The 22878-nt window shown below is 53.4% G+C and overlaps 1 pseudogene; it reads left to right on the forward strand.

The window, feature by feature from the left end:
- The first annotated feature begins 6762 nt into the window (after positions 1–6762).
- Positions 6763–22878, forward strand: part of LOC125952909 (loricrin-like) — a 21900-nt pseudogene continuing 5784 nt past the window's right edge.

Genomic DNA, 22878 nt, shown 5'->3' on the forward strand with positions numbered 1-22878 from the left:
TGGTCGGTTTTCTGCAAACCCACCCCCGCATCTCTCACCCTTCTTTACCTTCATCCCCTTCCTGTTTTCTTTGTGTGCCCCGTGTGTGTGTGGTCATTGGACACCATGTCGAACATCATGTCGAGCTCTCGGGAGCTATCCTTCCATTACGATGACACTTTTTGGGGCTTACAACCCCATCCCTCCCTCTCTCTTATTATTTTCTTCCTTTTTGTTGTTACTGTTGTTGTGGCTTTTTTTTTTCTTTTCTTTGCTTTGCTCCGCTCTGTTCCGATAACAATAAACCATTTCGGGGCTATGATTATTCAAAACGTAATCCTCCCAATCCGAGTGTCCAATTTCATTCCCCCCTCCCCGGCCCTCTCTTTTGGGCTATTGGTTATGATTTATGTTATGGCGGTCGCCATCCAGGTGGCAGGTTCTCGCCGGCTCCCTCTCTCTCTCTTCCTCTCTACCTCCCTGCTATTGCTCTATTAGGAACGAACACGGTGCACGGCCTCACGATGGAAAAAATGACTGCAAACGCGGCCCTCCTCTTCTCCACCCCCGCCTTCCACCTTCCTGCGGACGGCCCCTCCCAAAAAAATAAAAAAAACCAAGCAGCCATTGTGCGGTGGTACCCCCCCTTCTCCACAAAATCCACCTGTGCCTCCGTTTCCCTCCCTTCCACCAACCCCTGCACCCTCTCTACCCTTCTCCAGGTGGAATGGAGGGCGCCAGCGCGCGCCCATCACGATGAAGTCACAAACATCAAAAATGTAATACAAAACTGAATTAATTATTCGCACCGCGGCTACAATTATAAACAATTTGTACCCCCTCCCCCCTGCCTCTCCAACCCCACCCGATTGTGTTTCTCGGTGCCCCCCCCCCCCCCTCTCCAGGGGGATGGTTGGTGCTACCCCTCACGCAGCGCGGACTTCATTTCCATTTTCCATTCCCCTGCTGTTCTCTATGCAAGGGCTAGGGGTAGGGGAAAGGGTGTTGGGGGAAGGGGGTGCTAGTTGTGGGGTTTTTCCTCTTTTATTGTGTTGTGTTATTTGGATTTTATTCCGCCCCGCTCTCCCGCCCCACTTACCGCGTTCTGCTGCGTGTTTGTGAGAAGGTCCACCCTCTCCAGCCCCTACCCTTTCTCTCTCTCTCTCTATCTTCCTCCACCCAACCCCCAAGACACGGGAGTTTCTCGCGCTTTCCCGGGCAGCCGGTGCGGGGTTCCCCTTTGTTTCCTGGCGCCTTCGACCCCTGGCGAAGGGACCCATGGCGTTCGTTTGCGGTGCTGTGTGTGTGTGTGTGTGTTGGCACAAATCCCGCGCCTATTTCGCGTTCCGTTTTCGCACCGATTCGCCCCACAAAATGCACAGGTAGAAGCATACGAAGAAGAAGAAGAAGAAGAAGAAAACGTAAAGGCGCGAGAAGCAGCAAAAGAAGCCATCATCATCGCGTACGGGGCGGGGGGGGGGGGGGAAGGTGGTGGTGAGGAGTGAAGGGGTGATAGCATAAATCAAAGCGACGCCAAGCGATCGCGTGGGTCGTTTGTAACCGAGGTGTGTCTCTGTTCCGAGTGCGAGTGTTGTTATCTGTTGGGCGTTTTTTTTTTGGGGGACTCGCGCCTTACATACCGACGGATCTCGCGGCCATTGAGATCGCGGCCTGGACCTGGTGCTGGATTAGCAGAGCGAGAGACCCACGAGTTCTTCCACGAGACGTTAAGAGACATTTTGTTTGTTGGGGGGGAGGGAGATGTTTTTCTACGAAGGGGATGAAGTCAGTCGGTGAACGGCGACGAGTTCTCATCACCCACACATACACACACACACGTACACGCACGCACAACGATTCTAGCATTTTTAAGTTGGTTTTTTTTTATTATTGGACTGAACCACCCTTGCTGTTCGAGGGGGTTGCTTTTTGGGGGGGAAGCAATAAAAAATGGGAGAGAGAAAAGACACCCCGGAACACACTGCGCTAGGGGAAACATTTGTTGCTCAATTCCGGCAACACCCCCTGCCCCCCACTCCTCCCTCTACGGCGCCATAAAAAAAACGCATTGAAACGGGGTGATCTCGCCCCAATGCTCCCGTTTTGTTCCGAGGGTGGAAAGCGAGAACGTGCCATTTAGTTTTCCCGCTCTCTATCTTTCTGGCTCTCTCTCTCGCGCTTTCCCCTTCATCCCCCTTCCCTCCACCCCATTCCCATGGTTCACGGGGCCAAATCAATTCCGTTTCATTAGAATTTTATGACTTGATTACAATTTACTCCGGTCTCCGGTTTCACCACCACCACCACACTTCCCCATCCCAAACCTCCACCTCCTGTGAAGCGACGCACCGTGGCTTAAATTTAAAACCACTCCCGGGATACTGGGACCACCACCACCACCACCGAGGCCATTTTTGTGGGTTTGGTTCGCATCCGTATGGTTTTTTCAAGGATGTGGGGAATGGAATGGGGAGGGGTGGAAGACCATCGTGGGGATGATGTTGAACGCGTTGACAGCTGCTGTTGTCGTTGTTGGCGCCGTAACGCCACCAGCTACAGCCGCTGGCCAGCAATTACTGCCTCTCCTCCCCCCTTTCCACGTCTCCTTCTGCCTCCTAATGCCTCCTAATGTCCGGGAAAGTTCCAGGACGAAAGAACCTCCTCGTCCCCATTTTTGAGCCGTCTGTCTGTAGTGAACGGAACGAAATCGAAATGAAGATGTCTCGCCAGTTCGCAGCCCCCTTGCCCTTTGGGACGATTGGAATTTGGAACCCCTCATTCCCCTTCCCTCCCCCCCCCCCCCCCAAAATCCCCTCTAAAGCTATGTTCAAATCTTCACTTCGCTTCCGCTAGTTGTCAATCGCACACACACACACCAGCGGTCGCAACCAGCTAGGCGAGACCGGGGCCGGAAAAATTCGAAAGGAAAATTCGTGGAAAAATCTCACTCCACAGCCAACCGACCGGGACTGGGGTGAGAAATTAAATTTTAATCCAATTTAGCGGCACACTTGCTGTTGCAGGGTGGGGGTGGGATCAGGATCACGTTGTCCTGGCCGGGTGGGGTTGGGGTGTAATTGGGAGACTGGGAAGCAGATCTATTTTTCCTCGCTTTCGCCACTCACAAAGACACAAAGCAGGGCAACCAGCGAGGAATTCTAGAAATCATTTATCCAGGGGGGGATGATGATGTAGGGGATGAAACGGGATCGAGGAAGGGGTGGCAGGGATTTTGCCGTTTCGGGGGTTTTAATTTCGATTTCCGTTGTTTAAAGCTAATGACTGCAAGATGGCGGCGTGGATGTGTCGAGCGAGCCATCCCCAGGTTAGCCACCCTCCAGCTTTCCCCCGCCTCTAGGAGCTTCTAGGAGTGCCCACCGAGATGGTGACCAACGTTGACCGGCATCCAGCAGCCGAAAGAACCTCCGAGAAAGAACCAACACGAATGACACTAGCGCGCGCACCCTCCACATTCTACGTGCACATCGCACGTGCACAATTTTTTGCTGAAATCGGACCTCCGGTGAAATAGAAAAGCTCGGAGAGTGAGAGAAACGGGAACAAAGCCATGACACACACACACACACAGACCGGGGATGCCACGCACACGCCCCGTTCCGGTGTCGCGTAATGCCCCTTTCTAGGGACACTTCCGGTCTACTTTTTGTCGCTGGACGCGATCGAGGCGCGCGCGCGCGTTTTGTTACATCAAGGATCTCGGTCTACGGTCCTTTTGTTGCAGCAGCAGCACCAATAGCCGTGTACCGCACATCCGCTACTCCGCAACAGAGGGTCCCGGGAAGAGAGGAAGAAAGAAAGAAAGAGAGAGCAAGAGAGAGAGATAAGCGATTCAATTTCAATCTCAGATCTTGGATTTTTGATCCCTTGCGAACCCCCCCCTAGGGTCTGCACCTTGCTTCCGGTTTTTGAACAACAGCAGCAGCAGCAGCAGCAGCAGCAGACGTGTGTACTAGACGACGAACGTGTATAGCTCGTCAAAGGCAAGGACCGGTAACCGATTATCCTGCCTGCCAACGGGGTAATTGGAGCCACCAATTTGCTCTCCTTCCCTGCTCTCACTTTTCAACCAGAGACCGGTCGCTCACGCGCGCTCTCTCTCTCTCTCTCTCTCTCTCTCTCTCTCTCTTCTCTCTCTCTCTCTCTCTCTCTTTTCTATCTATTCTTCTTTTCTCGATGGACAATGCGGCGCGCGTCGGTTAAAAAGTTTCACTTGGGATTCGCTCAACCCAACCACCACCATCCTCCACCACCTCGCACCCACAGGGGAGTTGTTTGGTACCCCCATAGTGTCCGTCCTTGCTGCCGTTTGATGTTCCGGAGGACTTGTTTATTTTAAGGATCTCCCGGGTATCGCCTCACACAATCCTCAAAAAGGCAAAAAACAAACCCCCCCACCCAGCAGGAGCAGGAGATGAAATCGGGTGTCTGTCAGGCTCACAGCCAGCCCCTCCTTGTAGCAAATCCAATCTCGGGATCCAATCAAACGAAGCAGCAACCGAAGCAGCAACCGAAGCAGCAGCAGCAAAAGTTGAACCGGATAAAGATGTTGATTAGGGTTATCGACGTCAATAAGTCCCCCCTTTGTTCGCCGTTTGTTCGCCTAGTGAAAGTGTTGATGTGATAATATGTGCACCACACACACACAGGCACATAGGCATGTAAACACTGAACTGAAGGATATCTCCCAAAGGGAGAAGGGGGTGGTAAAAACTACGTCGGCACTTTTACTCCTCACAGCACAGCAACAGAACAGAGTGCTCGGGGAGGGGGTGTGTGTGTGTGTGGATGCACGAGGGGGTGGATGGTTTGGTTTGGTCCTCCTCCTCCCTCCCTTCATTCAGGCCTGAAAGGAAAACTTTTTCAATATTCCGCCCACGAAAAAGAGTCGTTTGGGCGCGTGTTTTATTATCCTTTTCTTATCTGCTTCTTTACCAACAGCAACAACAACAATAGCAACAAAACCAAGGGTGGAACAGGAAGGGGTGCAAATAGAGCAAAAAAAAAACAGGAAAGGAACGGAAAGGAAATAACCACAAAACCGTTGTGTCCCGTAGACGGCGCAGCGCGCCATTGCTGCTCTCGGCGGCTGGTTCGGCGAAAAATCGCGGTCCGGAGTTTCCACCCAGCCCCCAATTCATATATATATATGTATATGTATATCTATATGTATATATATAGATGCATCTTCACCAAACAGAGCCGGAGAGGCCCTTTTCGCAGGAGGTTAAGGGGGGGCTTCTGTATTTTATTTTATTTGTAAGCATTTATTTTTAATATTTTTTTATGAATGCTTATCCTTTCAAGAGTATTGTGTAAAGTTTTGGGATCAATCGAAGAAAAAATGACAAAGATATGGATTTTTTAAAATCTGCCTTTCATACAAGGCTCAATGCATCTCGCAACTTTCAATCGCGATTCCCAAAACCTTCGTTTACAGAGTCGGTGCCCATCGTAGCATAAAAACTATTGGACCGATCGATTTGAAATTTTGAACACTTAATCTTTATACTATTTGCCAGGTAGCCCCGTCGAGATTTTATAAAAACTGTTGCTACTTTTTTTTAAACATTTTTTTAAATTATGTAAAACCCGATTTTTGAGGCAATATCGAAAAAAGCGTCACTTTTTCAACTTCAAAAATCTGCCAAAAATCGAAAAATGGGAAATTCGACAAAAACTCGACGGGGCTACCTGGATAAACTTCAAATCTAACAAAAGAATATTCATTTGAATATTTCTGATGACCCAGCACGTGGCTACGATGGGCACCGCAAAAAGTACTTTTTTGCAAACTTGCCATTCTAGATTGGATGCCATGAACGTAGTTTTGAACAAATCTTCCCCAAAATAGAACCAAATATTCCTGAAAAGTTGTAATTTAATATGACATTCACTGAAAAAAATTAAGTTGAATGGTTTTTTCACTAAAAATCGTCAAAAATAAGCCGTTTTTGGACCCGAAATAACCAAAGCCCCCCCTTAATGTAGACACCCCCGGGGGGGGGGGGGGGGGGGGGGGGGCCGTAGAACACCGAAATGGGTGGGTGGGTGGGTGATTCGGGAGAGTGGGCATTAATGTGTCCGGAGCGACCGCGATCCTAACCGCGCCCGCGGGGGTGGCGAGAGGATACAGTACACCCTCCTCCTATCACCCTCTCTTCCTTTCTTCCTTCCCTCATCGCAAAAATTGCCTCGCGCTCAAACTGCGACGACGACGACGACGACGACGTGCCCGTGACGCATAGCGACGGGGAGTGAAGTGCAAGTCCTTCCTTCCTTTTCTCGTGCCAGCCATCATCATCCCTTATGGTTGGGCCGCCCTGGGCGGTACCCATACCGACGCACACACGCGCGCGCGCGCGCACACAGACACACACACATACACCGACCGACCGACGGGTTCGGTTTTAATGACTTCTCGGAAAAAAAGGAAACAAAAAAGACTCCGCCACGTGAGGGGCGTGGTCTCGGTAAGTGGTGCACTGGTGCGCTGGTGCTGGTGCGAGCTGCGTGAACCTACGGGAAGGGGGCGTTCGCGGAGTACTGCTCTGCGATTGGTTCACCGATTGGGGGGGTGGCTGCTCGGCTGCGTCTCTCGCTCACACACCAGCAGCCTGGCCTGGGTCCGGGCCCCTAAGCAGCAGCATCAGCACGAACGCTTCACGATGCGACGACGACGACGACGACGCAGACAACGACGACCCTTTCGCGGAGCCATCGATCAGCGTGCGGTAGCAGCGGCCACAGTAGTACCGCGGATACCGTACCGACGCAGTCGAGAAACCGGCGAGAGACGAACGAGAGCCTTCCCGGACCTGAACGAACAGCACAACCCTTCTCTTTGGTCTGTTGGACCCCAGCCCCAGCAGCGTCAACCAGAAGCAGCAGCAGCAGCAGCAGCAGCAGCAACCTCGTCCTCCTCGCGTCTATTCAAAACGGTGCGCCACACGTCGCTCCGCGGCGTCACCCTTATCTAGTTTCACTTTGCGTTGTTGTGTTGCGTGGTGCTTACATGTGTGTGTGTGTGCTAGTGTGTGTGTGTGTGTATATGTGCGTGTGGCAGTAATACAACGACCATCAACTCTTAGGTGTGCGCGCGCGTTGCGTGCGTTGCGCTGCATTGCGCTGCATTGCGTTCCGTTGCGTTGCGTTGCGTTGCGTTGCGTTATACTGCGTCAGGGCACGCTGTGCCTGTGCGCACGAACCACGTGGCCCCCGGGGAGTGTTTTCTCGGGATACTTTTGCGAACGTAACAGAACGCGTCGATCGCAGAGTGCCGGGACAATTTAACATCTGGACATCGTGCGCCAAGTTCGGCGACATAGGATGCGTGTGATGCTGTTGTTTCTTGCCGTGAGACACACACACACACACACAAAGTCTGCGCGCCCTCCCTCATCAATCAATCCCTAGATAGAATCCCCAGATCGCTCCAAGTCCAGATGCTCCAAAGTCCGGTCCAATACCCATAATACAGACAGGCCCGCTCACACACACACACACACACACACACTAGTGCACACATTGGTACACGATTGATGTCTAATGTATAATGTCCTATTAATTCACAGCAGTAGCGGCAGCAGCAGCAGCAGCAGTAGTAGTAGTAGTCATCCCAGCTGTTCGATTGCACTTCGACGGGCAAGGGACTCCTTGCAGACACCGCTAGGACAATGAGCGGCCACGGGGCGGTGTAGGTTTGAGTGCCCGCAGTGTTTGCAGTGTGTTTGCCAAGTGTCCCTGCGTCCACTCCAATCGAAGAGATCGAGAGACCAAAGCGAGAGCGACAGAGAGAGAGAGAGCGAGAGAGAGAGTGGTCCGGTGGCACGCGCGACACACCTTCACCGACGGCCAGTGTACGTGCGTGCGTGCGTAGCGTGCGTGCGTCTCGCTCCTCTACGTATTCCCATCTCCGGGCTTCATCTTCCAGTGTGTACGTTGTCCGCGCGACCGCGTATCCGCGTATGACCGCGATCTAGTGTGTGTGTCGGTGTGTATGTGTGCGCCGCTTGTGTGTGTGTGTGAGTGCGGGTGAGGGGTGTGGTGCCATCAATCAATCAACAGAAAAAAGGAGGAGAAAAAAAAAACAAAGCGCGACGTGTAGCGACCCCTTTTTTTTCTAACGCCGCCCGCAATCAAACTTGAGTCCGGCGTCGACGCCGACGCCGACCGCGCCGCACCGCACCACTGTTTTCTGGCCCGACCCGTTTCCCCCCCCACCGCCGACACGACGGACCATCCGAGGGGACCGGCCGGATTCGATCCCGTCTTCAGCATGTTGACCGACATGAGCCCGTCCGCCGGTGCGCAGTTCTACGGTGCCCAGCTGCCGGCGATGGCCGGCATGAACATCACCAACATCACCACGCACATGGCCCAGAAGCCCACGGTAAGTCTCAGTCCCACCCCACACACACACACACACACGCACACTCACTATAGCTCTTTAAAATGTCATCAAGGAGTTGTCGATCGGCAGAACTAGTAGTAAGGGGGCGCATGGTGCATGGGACGGGTGTGTATTTCTGGATCGCGTCCTAGATCAAGAACAAGCTCATCAACACCTTGGTTTTTCCGGGCAGGGGGGACCCGCGGAGAGATCGGCCGTTGTCGATAGCAGGCATCGCGGCGGTGCGATCGCGCGACGCGCGCCCGGGAAAATCTAATGAGCTAGCGCTGCTAATGGAGGTCATTAGCCGCCGGGTCCTGCCGTTGCGGCGGTGGCGTCGTTGTTGACACGGTGCGGCGCGCGGCCCCGTTGACACTATCGCACCGACACCATCGCGTCATCATTATCATCATCGTGAGAGTGTCGCAGGGTCCCAAAGCAAAGGAAGCATTCCGAAAATGTCGAATTCTCGAACGGCGGGGGTGTTTCCCCGGGGGCGGAGGTGTCACACGTACGCACGCACGTCCCGGTCCCGGTGTGCGTGTGTGTGTGTGTGCGCCCGGGGGCGAACAATTCGCGGTGTCGTTGCCGTTGAGTTGCGCTTCAGAGAGATTTTTGAGAACGAAAAGTTTTGTTGCGCGAGTTGAGCTTGAAAGAAGAAGAAGGAATAGGGGGAGGAAGAGTCCGAGGGCTCAAGAGGCTCAAGAGGCTCAAGAGGACCCCTTTTCCCACTGGCTCCGGGGTTAATCCTCGTCTCTCTGAGCCCCTTCTGTTGTTCTGTTCGCCGCCGTCTTCTCCGTCGTCCTAGCAGTAACAGCAGGCGAGCTGAGCTGGCGAGAAAAGGACATCTCAGCACACACGCACACACACGCACACACACACACACACACACACACACACACACACACACATGCACTCGTAAAAAGGAGCTCGGTTTTCGCAGCTCGTTGACCTAATTGTTCCAGTTTTCAGTCGGTCAGCGGCAGGCTTAACGACCTATCCTTAATGTTCCTTATCCTTTCTCGCTTTCTCTCTCTCTCTCTCTCTCTCTCTCTCTCTCTCTCTCTCTCTCGTTTTTCTTCCCTTCATCCCGACTTTTCTCTATGTGTGTTTCTTTTTGTTTTTATTTCGTCGTCCTCGTCGTTGTTGTTGTTGTTATCCCGGGGTTTTCGGGACTTCTTGCGCTCCGGAGGACGGAATTTTAATTGTTTGCTCGACGCTCTCCCTCCACCACTCCACTCCCCTCCCACCCCGGGGCCCGGGGGTTCGACACCCCACAGGTTTGTCCCCAGGGCCTGTGACACGGGGATTAGGGCACTGCTTTACCGCGACTCTACGGGGACAATCCATAATCCGCCTTCCCCTCCAGACCATGGCTAATCTCTTCCCTCACTTTCTCTCTCTCTCTCTGTTGCTCTCTCTCTCTCTCTCTCCCTCTATGATGATGATGATGGTGAGGTGAATGGAACCCAGGAACGGTTTCTGTCGGTGTGCGGCGGAGACAGACAAAAGGAGGACACGGCGACGAAGGGCGACGCCTGTGGCTCTCGGGGGTACAATTTAGGGCTTAAGTGAGGTTAAGAGCGCCTCTTTTTTTTTTTTTTGTTGTTGTTGCGGGGAAGGCCCTTCCCCTAACGCCCCATAGGAAGGAGCTAACGAGATCATCCACAGTACGCAGAGCAGTACTGCCAACACCAACCCATCCAGGAGGGTCCCTTTAGCAGTCCTTTTGCAGCCTTGTCCTTGTTGAGAATCAGCACCAGCGGATTAGCCTGGATTTCGCTTTGTGCGCAACACTGCGCTGGAAAGTAGTGGAGAGAGCAAAAAAAAAGAACAGAAATTGTGACAACACAAAAAAAAACAGCAACAGAACAAACTGCGCCCTCTCTCTCTCTCTCGGTATGCCCTCTTGGAGGCCTCCATTGCGTAGCGTTTTCACGCCACCGTTTGCAAAATACCTCAAGGTATTTTTTCCAGACCCAGATCCCCCTGTGGCCCGGGTGTGACGTCACATCCAGTCAACTGGTATGCGCGCAAACATTATTGTTAAACACAGAATGAGATTGAGAGCAACAAACACACTGTGCTAATGGTGTGCATCGGGGCGTCGAGCGGCGCTGCCGAGATGCCGACGGCTTTTTTTGATATGCCAGTCAGCTAAAAAAACCTCCAGATCCAATGCTGCGCAACACTATTTTAGGAATTTGGTTCAGCACCGAGTCAAACCGGGGCGGGGGGTTGACAAATTGCGACAAAAACAGACAAGTGACTCGGTCGGTCTGTCGGCAAGAGGCTGGTTTTATTTTGTTTTGATTTTGGTTGCTTCCAGGTCCAACGTTTTCTCTTTCTTTCTTTGCTTTGCTTTCTTTGTGTGTTTCGTGCTTGCACCCTCACCCCTCAAAAAACCAAAGACCGTCGTTGTGGTGGGGTCACCGGTGGGGGGAGGTTCGTGAATTCGTGATCGAATTTTACCGGAATTTGGTGGATCGGTTTTCGGGTGAAGATCTATTTTAGGCGACTATTTGCATCTCGCTGGCTCGTCTCCGGCTCGTCGCCTGGGGCTCGGTATTTTTTCTCCGCAAATTCCGCAAATTTCGAATCCGTGTGTCACACACACACACACACACACACACACACACACACACACACACATGTACTGAAAAAGTGTCGTGCAAAGGAGGTGCACGGTCGTTCCGATTGCAAGATTTGGCTAGCTGGTTGACAAACAACAAACAAACAACCCAAAATAAGAGAGCAAAAGCGGGGCAAAAAGGGAAGAGGAGGGGGGTTCTGGTAGTGTGGGCTACGAGGTGCCCGGAGAGAGGGAGATAGAGAGAGAGAGGATCGGCCCCCTAGAAACTCACGTTTACCGTCCACGGGACCCCACGGGTGTGAGGTGCATTTGAAATTACAATAAATATGTTCAAAACTCCTTCCACTCAACCCCCACCCCTCAACACCACCACTACCACCACCACCACCTTCCTGTATCGGAGAAGTGTCCGTCCGTCCGTCGGCTGCTGGCACTTGGCACTTTCCATTGCAAAGCAGCCGGACATCAATAATGCATCAACAGCAGCGCGCCCGTCCGGCCGGCCGGCTGGCCAGCGCTGTTCCAGAACCATCCATCCAGCCCAGACCAGACCAGACCAGAGAGATCTGTGGGATCCGACCACAAAATCGAATCACCATAGCGAGGTTAATAAAGGAGAGCGTCTCAGACTCAGACTCTCCGATGTTCTGTTCTGGAAGGATCGATCGAGCAAATCGTCGACGGGGAAACTTCTAGCTCTCCCCACCCCCCGGGGGGCAACCTTCCTTCTCGTACCTTCTTCTCATCCCAAAAAAGGGCACTACTGTGCAGTTTTGCTTCCGCTTTTGGTGGCTCCGAAACGCCACTAAACGTTTATTACGTGCCGTGCACCGCTAGTTCGCTAGTGTGTGTGTGTGAGTGTGTGTATGTGTGTGTGTTGTGTGTATGTATATGTGTGTGGGGTCATTAAACAGGAGCTACTGATCTATATATACACCGCTACCATCCTTCCAAGCCCTTCCCTAACACTTGATTGATAAAAAACATTAATTACTCCGCAAGTTATGGACCGAATACCATTACAATTTGCACAATTGTTGATGGTCAGCTGAGAAGAACTATGGGACAAAATTTGGTCTACATCGGATGAGGGGAAACGGGGAGCTTCCATACAACCCCAATCCTTAAAATACATTCTAGGGCAATATGGGAGTCGTTTCCTAGGTTTTGATGGTCTCTAAATCGATTGGATTCACTTAATACTCTTTTACTTGCTGGGTGGGAAGGTTAGATAGTTGCGTTTAATTCATGAATAAAAATTTTAAAAATGAGACCAATAGATGTTAAGGAAAAGAACAAGAGAGAGAGAGAGAGAGAAGAGAGAGAGAGAGAGAGAGAGAGAGAGAGAGAGAGAGAGAGAGAGAGAGCCCGGCTGCGGTGGAATGATAACCAGGGGACCGGCAATGCTGCAGAAATCGTTACAATTTTTTATTGGTGTGTCTATTGTAGGTTTTTAAATTTTCTTTACAATTTCTTAAGTTTAGTTAAGTCATGAGTTAATTAAGAAGTTGCTTTAATTTTCACAAATCAATTCACATGAAACAATAACAAAAACTTATTCAGTTGTGAAATATTTGAATTGATCAAGAGTTATATTAATTTTCGATTATTGATTTACGTGCCTCTTATCATTGACGATTTTCAACGTATTGGGCTATGAATGGTAAACGATCGGAATTGCATGCACAAACATATAAAGCGCCAGTAACTGAATAGTAATAGAAAGCAATACCAAGATATCCTATCTATCAGGAATGGCTTGCGATTGGAATGATCACCGAGAATGTCCGAGAGAGAAAAGAAAGACCCTCGATCTGGTCGATCGACGTTTGAGTTAATTTGAAGTGCGGTGCTTTTAGTTATGATCTACCATGTGACTATGTAAATCATCATATTCAGCGGAAAAATGGATCAAGTGTGTCGTATTGTAATGCCGCTAAATACACAGCATTTGAACTTAACGAGCTATGTGCAAGCCGAACACTAAAGTCAAACTTTTTATTTTCAAAATACTTGGGAAAATATAATTCGTGGTTCCAAATGGCGTCATTTAACCCGAAAGGCAAAGCCTTAAAACTCAAACATCATGCTAACTTTCCAGCTCATATTTACAAGCACGTCGCATCTCTATTTCCAACATCACTAACGGACCTAGCTATTGATGGGGTTCATTGATAAATCGAATATGACCAAATGATGGAATAGATAAAAATATATCTACTGAAATTTCAAAGCTCCTGTTTACGATAAACCCACGACCGATCAGAGACAGTACGAAGTCTGTCGGGGCAGCTAGTTAGTAATAAAACCACATCAACCAATAAAACTAAACCCCGGGGTTGGCCCCGGTGAGGGGGACGGGGGGTGGTTGACTTGACAAAAAAAGGGAGTGCCTGGGGAGAAGGGTTGTCGCACGGGGGTGACCGGGATCACTCGCGGGTCCCTATACTAGAATCCAAGCCCCACCGATCATCGTTCTCACGATAGATAGAGATAAAGATACAAAGAAAGAATGATAGAGAGAGAAAGAAAGAGTGAGAGAGAGAGAAAAAGGGGGAGAGGGAGGTTAGCTAGGGGTGTAAAAGAAACAGCTAGCCGGGAACCGGATACCGCGGATACCTGGCATGCCGGCGATCCCCCTGATCGTCCTTTAATGGCATGGACGATAACGTTTGCGCGACGGAAGAGGGATGAGATGCAAGGGTGCAAGAAGGGTGGTGGTGGAATGGGGTGTGGAAAATCGGGCGGAAAATCGGACCCTCTCGACCCTCGCGCGGTGTGGATTTTGTGTGTGTGTGTGTGTGGCCGAAAAAACCGTTCGTTACACCTCATTATTGCATTGTGCCGTGGCGTGCCGTGGAGTCGAGTCGAGTCGAGTCGAGTGGTCGTGAAATTGGTGGTCGGAGCTGCTGCTGCTGCTGGCACCCTCGACTGCAGCCGATTCGTTCCGATACCACCGTCGTATTGTTCGGTGATTAATGGAATATGGCGCAAAAACCGGCCGTTAGACCCGGAAATGTGTGTACGTGTGTGTGTGTGTGTTTGTGTGTGCCAATTCTGAGGATGCTTTCCAGGGTGAGACAGTTAGGGAAAGAGAGAAAAAGAGCGGGGTGTGATTGTCTTTGAAAGCTATTGCTGCTGCGGCGGAGCTTCGCAAGGACCTTAGCTCTGGCCCTGCTGAGGTCTCGGTGAGGTCGTAGGTGAGACCACCGGGCGAGACCAGAGAAAGAGAGTGAGAGAGAGAGAGAGCGAGAGAGCATTATGGAGATCAAGAGAGCAGCTCGCCGTCGTCGTCGTTGTCGTCGTTGTCGTCGTTGGACCCCCGCGAGCAAGGAATTTGAATAAAATTCAAATCAAGCCCCCCCCCCGACGTGTTTGCAAGTGCACCGTGTGCCCTTCGCCGCGCCGGAGGTTTACCCTTTACCACCACCCCAACCCCCCACCCCCAACCCCCTTCTCGTGTTTGCTGCTGCTGCTGCTGCCTTTCAACATCGACGCTCGAGCTCGCTCGCTCGGTCGTGATGCTCGAACAGCCGAGCCGAGGCGAGGCGCGGCCATTAATTATAAATTATTCACGATTTATTATTAATCCATCCGATCCGAATCCCTCCGAGTGGGGGGGGGGGGGGTGGGATGGTGAGAGGGGGTGTACCCTCCAAGGCCGCGCTGTCGCCGTCGTACCCCCGGCGATCACCGAGAGATTGCGATCGCGAATTGCAAGTGAGCTCCACACTGCACAACACTCAACCCAATCGCCTGTCTCTCTCTATCTCTCGCTCTCTCCCTTTGTGTATGTGTGGCCTGTCCTCTGTGTGTGTGGTGTTGTAGGGGTCTTAGGGGTCGCATTTGCATTTCCAATTTTCCGTTCCACACACACACACACACACACACACAGCGAGCGAGATGGCAGGAAGTGTGACTACAAGGGGGGATGAACGATGGTGGTGGGTGAAGGGTTCGGTGAGGGTGTTGTGGTTGTCCAAGTGCAGACTACCTCCTTCCCCATCTTCTCGCCAGAAAAAAATAGTGATAACGGCTGTGAGCTCTCCAACGGGCGCGCTGCTTAAGGGTGGGAGATCAGATGGATCAGAGGGGGGTGAAGATCGGAGCCGGAGGGATGGCGGTGGCGGTGGTCACACTTTGCGCTGGGTAAAGGGACCACCATCATCATCATCTTCATCATCATGCTCAGCGACATTCTTGACTGCACGCACCCTTACACACACCCTTACCATTTCATCCCTTAGCTTCTAACCCCCTTTTCCCCAGATATCTGCTGGGTAGGTCTAGCCGGAGCCGGAGCCGGAGTTTAAACTCCAGTCCAACGTCACAAGAACAACACACACACACACACACACACACACACACACACAGCAGCAGCAAGCTGGTGCGCCGCCGATTGATTCGATTAGTGGCCTCATGACAGATTGGCTCTCGACGCCTCGACCTCCCGTCGTGGTTCGGCCACGGGATCGACCAACGACGAGTGCCCTGCTGTTGCTGCTGCTACTGCTGCCTGCTACGGTCCCTACCCTCTCCCCTGTACCGGCCTCCTCCCTCCACCACCCCAGGGGGATGCTTCCCCGTGGTCACTCGTTGGGTTGCTCGATGATCAACAAACTGTTGCAAATGTTTCTTCTGCTGCTTCAGAAGCAGAAGCAGAAGCGAGAGTCGCTGTGCAGTAGTGACAGCGCAGCAGGAGGTTTACCGTCGGCCTTTGCTCCCTCTCTCTCTCTTTCTCTCTCTCTCACAATTGTTGGCTGGCGGTTTCCCGAATCCCCGAAGGCAGGGCGCGCCACCCTGCTGCGTGGTGGAAGCTACCGTGGTGCTACCGCGCTCTCTATACTCCTGCTGTCTTTTGGGCGCCCTTCAGCTCCCCATGAGGTCGCGGCACACACACACACACACACACACACACACACACACACACACACGAACACATAACCTACCAAAACCTGCTGCTGCTCCTGCTGTGGCGTGCTGCTCCTGGTGTTGACGTGTTTTTACCGCTTGCCATTTGCCGCGGAAGTGTTGATGAGGATCCGTTTGGCGCCCTTCCTACCTCGTGTGTGTGTGTGTGTGTGTGTACATGCCGCTGTCACTGTTTATTTGGCAGCAGCAGTAGCAGCAGCAGCAGCAGCAGTACCTTTGTTTGTTTATTTGTCTCATGTAGCGTTTGCTGCTGTTGCTGGATGCTCTTTTGTGTCAACCATTTATCACCCCGTAAGACGCCAACGAGGGGTGCCGATTTTGGCCGCGCGCGCTCGTGTGTGTGTGTGTATGTGCCGCACATACATCTCCTGATTCTGGTGGTTGATGTTGTTGTTGTGGTTTTTGTGCTGGTTTGTTGCACGGGGAGAGGAAATCTGGCAACACACACACACTAACACACACACAGCTTGACACACAACACCATTAGCGCTCCTCGCTCCTCTGATTGCCCTCCCCCCCCCCCCCACCCCGCTCCCCTTGCTGACCGCCCTCTTTCCGAGTCCTGCACCTAATTAAAAAGGCGAACCCCTTTGATTGGTCTGAAGGTCGGTGGTAGAAGGTCCCGGACCATCATCCTCATGTATGCACCCCCTCCCTCCCCTCCCCCCGTTCCTAAACACCCGGGGATCGGGATCAATTAGCCGGCCGGCCGGCCGCTCGGCCGGGGATGCCCTATTATGCTGTGGATGCTGGATCGCACGCGATGGATGATGCACCCTTCATCCCCCAAACACACACATCCCCCTCCCTCTTTCCCCGAGGGGGGAGAACAGTGCGCATCCGGTGCATCCTGCTGCTGCTGCTGTTGCTGCTGCTGCTACAATGTGTGCTGTCGGGGCCAGCACTGGAGTAATGAGTCCGGCAGCCTCCAGGACCTCAGGGCCGACTTCATTCGGCCGAACAGAGCGCCGCGCACGTCTTTCGATTCTTCGCCCTCGTTGCAGTCATTAGTGCAGCGTTTGTCCTCTCTCCCTCTGCCTCTCTCTGTCTTGCGTGCATCCCGCTTCGCTCGCTCTACAACCGGGAGTCGTCGCTAGCGGGCATTGGAGGGCGCCCCATCGTCGCCGGCGTCGTCACGCACGGTCCGAAACCAGGCGCGGGAAACCAGGAAATTGACGCATTTTGACGCATCCGCATCGCATGCGCTCCTGCGCCGGGCCAATGGTAATGGGGGGACCCCTGGCACTGATTGCGCATGTTGAGGGGTACAATGTTGAGGTTAGGTGTCGCGTCCGTCCGTCCGACTGTCGTGTCTGTTTGTCTTGATTTGCCGGTCGTACGCCTTGGTCTGCGCTTCTTCGCCAAGGGTTGCTGCTGCTGCTCCATTAGTCCTCCCGGACATTGTTGCAACCAGCACGAACGCATGCACGCATGCACGCACGCACGCATGGACGGACGGACGTCCTCGCACGCACCGAGATTAGGGCTACAATGTTGTAGTGAAGGAGAAGGAGGAGTGCAGTCCCCGAGATATAGCCCGAAGGGATCTGCGCGTCACCGTTCGCGGCCTCATTATCCGAGTCGAGGTCTCCAGTTGCGAGTGCCGAGCAGAAACCTGGCAGGCCGTTGACTCTCTGCACGATCTATGCTCCACCGTTTCTTCAGCCCTCGGATGGATTCAGCGCCGCTCTCCTAGCAGCATGTTCTAGGCAAATGGAGCGCGCGCGCCAGCAATTCAGGGGCGAAGGGAGTGGTGAGCGCACCCCCATCCCCATCCCCCGCTCCCCCTTCCCCTCCCGGCTCCAGGCCAGCTCAGGCCGGACAACATAATTATGGTGCACCGTTAATATGGGTTTAAGTAATAGTGCGCGGGTGATTCGGCAAAAGATCCCTTCGCCGACAGAGAAAGAGAGCGAGAGAGAGAGAGAGAGAGAGAGAGAGAGAGAGAGAGAGAGAGAGAGAGAGAGAGAGAGAGAGAGAGAGAAGTGCCCGTGCCATTGGAACGCGAAGGCAATGTCCTCCAGAAGCGACAAAGGGTGTAACCAGAGCCTAACAAAAATTTTGTGAGAGAGAGAGAGAAAAAGAGAGAGAAAGAGGGTATATGTGTGTGTGTGTGTGTGTTTGAGGAGAGGGCGGTGAGAGAGTGGTGTTCCGCGGCTTAAAAGCCTTTTTCGGGGTCTTTCCAATCGCCGCACAAGCACACACACACACACGGACACACGGACACAGTCTGACGCACGCACGGTAGCCCTTTAACCTTTTGAGGGTGGGGGGGGGGGGGGCGATTTTGGGCCACCGGTCGCCATTTAAACGCCCGAAACACAGTCCTCGGCCCAGAAAGCTCCTCGGCTGTGGCTCAACCGCATCGATTAAGGGGGGTGCGAGAGAGGGGGAGGGGGGAGGGGGTGCGGAGGGAAGGGTGGTCCGAAGGGTGGTGGAATATGTTAAAACAAATAAAACATTATTGCCGCACAAGTTTGAGTCTGGTTGGAGGGGAGGGGTTGATGTGGGAGGGGGGGCGGGGGGGGGGGGGGGTAGTGAGGATAGAAAAAAGGGATGAGGGGCTGGCTACTGGTGCGATGGTGCGCGGGCGAACCCGCGCCAAATCGTGCAAGTCATCGTCGTGCAAGGAGGAGGCGTTAAGGGGGTGTACCGGGGGTGAAGGTAAATGGGTGGCGCGGAAGGGGGGTCGGAAAACGGAAAATCCATTAGGCCCGATCCCGATCCACTCCCGCTCCTGCTGGCCGGCTGCTCCTTTACCCCTTTTCACACTCTCTGGCGCACTCCCCCCGGGTCCGGTTTCATCCCCCCATCCCCCGCCAACGCGCTCACACTTACACGCACACCCTCACTTTTGAGTGAGGCCAAGCCTTTCGATGGTCAACGCGTGGCTCCGGACGGTTAGAGCTAAGCGTTAGCACCCCCTATCACCACCCCCCTTCATCAACCATCAACCCCTTCAGGAGCAGACCTTCCGAGGTCAGTAAATACATCAGAAGCAGAGTAGCAGCGCTATCCCACAACACGTGACCCATTTGGCGACAGAGCAACAAAGGCATCAGCTCCTCTCCCCCCCCCCCAATATTCCCACCCTTCCTTCCCGCCCTCCCTCTTCTCTGTCTCTTGCTCTGCCGACGCCAGTCGATGGCGCCAATTGATTGATCCGCGGCCATACGGTTGTCTTCGTCGTCGCCGTTGTTGTTGTGGTTGTTGTTGTTGTTAAGCGCCGTACAACAACAACAATTGTACGGAGGTGTTTGTCGCTTGCCGCCCGCAAGTCGTTTGTTTGATTCGCAACGCAGGAGCGGCATGAGGTGAGGAGGAGGCTGGTGGTGCTGGTGGTGGAAGAGCAAGGGTGCTAATTTGTGTAAGAAAAGTGGGTAATACGCCTGCGAGTGTGTATGTGTGTGTGTGTATGTGATTGGAAGGAAATCTATTTACCCCAAAAAAAAAACATCCCTTGCGTCCTGTTTGGTTTTATCAAAATGGGGCAGAGTCGGAGTGTTGGTTTCGGGGGGGCGAGCGTGCAGGGATTTGAAGGGTTCTCTTCTTTCCCTTCCTCCTCCTCCTCCAGTTCTCAAACCTCTACAGTTAGATCGAGAGTTCGAGACAGATCAACAGCAGCAGCAGCAGCAGCAGACCTCGAACTCGGTTTTCGGGGAGTATCTGACGTGTCCTTCTGCTGTCAATTGCGCCCAGAGCGTGTGCAGCGAGAGAGAGAGAGAGAGTGAGAGAGAGAGAGAGAGAGAGAGAGAGAGAGACGGAGATCGTCGCCTCGGTCATGTGAGTTCACAAAAAGGGCCGCAATGGATCTCTGAGGTCCTGGCCCAGGTTGCTCGCATCTCGCATTTACTCCGTCTTCGTTCCTCGCTACCACCCCTGCCACTCACCCCTTCTCTGAATATGTGTGTGTGTGTGCGGCGCGAAACCGAACAACCGAAAACGACGAGAGAGAGAGTCCGTCGCGCGGGCGCGCGTATAGCACCCACCCCCTCAACCCCCACCCTTCCAGCCCAACCATTACTGTTCCTGCTCATCACCCGGGACGAACGACGCGACCGGCGGGCCCCCTCATCCGTCGACGCCCAAGACGCGGATTTCTCGGAACTCCATCCGAAAATCATGCCATTTGCGGGGAGGGTGGAGGGTGAGGGATAGGGGGTGGTTTTTTTCCTTCTTTCTCCCTCCTTTTTTGCGCGCCTTTTCGGGAAGGGGGCGCCCGGATTGTTTGCCTGTTTCTGTCTGTCTGTCTGTCTGTCTGCTCCCATGCACACGGGCGTACGGCGTTTGATGCGTGCGTTCCCGCGACCGCGCCCGCGATGGAGGTTTTCGGTGCCGCCAGGGGGCTAAATCCAACACACACACACGCACACCACCGAGGGCTTGGTTTTATGGGCGAAAAGCACGATTTTCACAAATAAAAATCCACAAAACCGGCAAAATGGGCGACCGTCCGACCCTCAGCGATAGGGATTGAGGGGGAGGGGGGGAGGGGGCGGAATGCCCTTTTCCCCCTTCCTCTCACGCTTTCCCCTTTTGCTTCACCGAAGGAAGAACCATCATCATCGCCGTTGCTTTGTCTTTGATTTCGCGTTTCTCCGCAAAACCATAACGAGACACACCACCTTTGTGCGAGTAGTGTGTGTGCATGTGTGTGCGAAAGTGATTGGTCAGCGCGGCGCTGTAGTCGCAACAGCAACAGCCCTTCAGCAAGGTCAGCAGGCTGGCGGGGGTATACCGGTTCCACCGGAGCAAACAGGAAGCAACAGACGTGAGACGAGCGATCGGAACGGAGAAGCGGGGGGGGAGGCGGGTGGCCATTATCACCCACAGCAAGCCCTAGCCCTGGCGCCAATCGGTGTGATCAGCGATCGTTAGCGATTCTTTTCAAAGCTCAACGCTGCATTGTTTTTTTTTTTATACCAAGGAAGCAATTAATGGGTTGTGGGGCATGGCAGCAGGCCAACGGAAGGATTTGGTCTCGGCCTTAACCCCCGTCGTCGTCTATCCCCCTCCCCCCATCCCCCTCCCTCCTTCTTTACTACACCGCTTGCTTGGCGTTGTTTGCCGCCAGCCGATTGATGAATCAATCAGCGGCGGTATATGGTTCTCGAACGAAACCCCTCAAACTCTTCATCCCCTGCAATCCCTTAAAGGTAGCCCTTCCCTTAAAATTTGGGGAGGAATGCGAAAATTGCGCTACTACCTCACTCCTCCTTCGTCTTCTCCTCGTCATCCATTATTATCCGGCCCAGTCATCCCCGGTCCCGATGCATGCAGAAACACAAAGAAACATGAGAGAGAGAGAGAGAGAGAGAGAGAGATGGCTATCCAGCCAGGGGGTTGATTGCAACAACAACAACAACCAAGGGGTGGCCACCAAGGGGGGATCTGCCAGTGCAGCAATCCGTCAATCAACCGTTCCGGTGTACTCCCGGAGTCTTTACCCCTCTTTTGAGAGCCTCCTTTCCCACCCCCTCCGGGGGGTGGGGGTGCTACTCTACCGCGCGTAATTGGATTAATTGCCCGACAAAGTGTCGAGCGAGTGGCTGGACGTCAGTGTCAGATCTGATCGAGAGGGTGCCGGGGGTAGCAGCATCCCCCGTCCGGAGGGTTAAACCACTGCCCTAACCGCACTGTTGCGGTTAGTTTCAGTTTTTGGGAACAAAACGCCTTTTATGCGAAGAGGGAGATCAGGATGCAAGGACGCGAAATCTGAGCACCACACCCCTGTTAATATCCCCCCCGGGAGGGTTGGGTGTCCGTATGCACTCGTACTGTTACTTCTAGCGCGCGCGCGCCCGAAGGTGGCCAGGAGAAGCTATATGAAGCAGCTAAGCTTTAAGAAGCTATACTTCTACTGCTCGACTCGGAAGACTCTCCTCCTCTACCCACGTGTAGAGCGCTGTAGCGCCGTTTGGCCTTTTGCTGCTGCTGCTGCTGCTGCCTTCACTTTTGCGCTTTTGACAGCTTGGCGGCTTGGCGGCTTGGCGGCTTGGCGGCTTGCACTTTGCACATCAACCCGTCAACCTTGACATCCGTATCGCTTCATCAGCGGCCACCCCACCTCACCCCGTTGCCATTTTTGCTGGCCCTCGCGGTGTCAACTCAGCACATCCCCTGTGGTTGCAGGAAGGGGTTGCTCTGGCTCTGGGGTGGGGTGGGGAGGACATCTAATGCGTGCAGCAGGAGAGGGGGGAGGGGGGGGGGGTTTGAGGTAATCGGCAAACATCGTGTACGCCACGTTACCTTTCCTCCGACCCCTCACCCCTCATCTTCCCTATTTATGATCGAACAGGAGATGGCATTGCACTACCACGCTGATGCTGATGCTGCTGCTTGCACACCCCTCTGCCCCCACCCCCCTCTCCCCTTGTTCTCCAACCTTCCGCCACCGCCATTAGAAACACATTCATCACCTCGGCCTCGGGCCCCCTCTGACCGCCCAATCCGTTTCCACGGATAAGCGGAACGATGCAACCCCCGATTCCGGTTTCCCGGGGTGAAAACCCGGGGGGAGGAACCAGGGGGTCTCCCCCTCCCTCATTCACCCCTTCATCTTTTCCGCGTTCACCGGACTGAAAGATCAGGTTCCGTTCAGGTCTGTGTGTGTGTGTGTGTGGGGGGGGGGGGGGGGGGGGTGAAGGTGGGGTGCAGAAATCGTGCGAACCGGCCGAACCGTGGCGAACGGGGTTTGCCGGGAGTGGTTAGTATTGCCAGGCGCGATTGCAAGCGGCCAACAGAGCGCATCCAATGGCTTGCTCGCAACCGAAAGAGAGAGCTAAAGAGAGAGAGAGAACCACAAATTCCCTTGGAGACGAACGCCATTCGCACTCGACGACAAATCGGACCCAAATTCGAAACCAGGCCCGAGCTCTCCGTTGACGCCATCTTTCTTGCACCCCTTTACAAGCAGCACAACGCCAAAGGGCGACCTTAATTGGACCACTGACTCTCAGGTGAC

This window comes from Anopheles darlingi, chromosome X (genome assembly GCF_943734745.1).
Source record: "Anopheles darlingi chromosome X, idAnoDarlMG_H_01, whole genome shotgun sequence".
Classification (NCBI taxonomy): domain Eukaryota; kingdom Metazoa; phylum Arthropoda; class Insecta; order Diptera; family Culicidae; genus Anopheles; species Anopheles darlingi.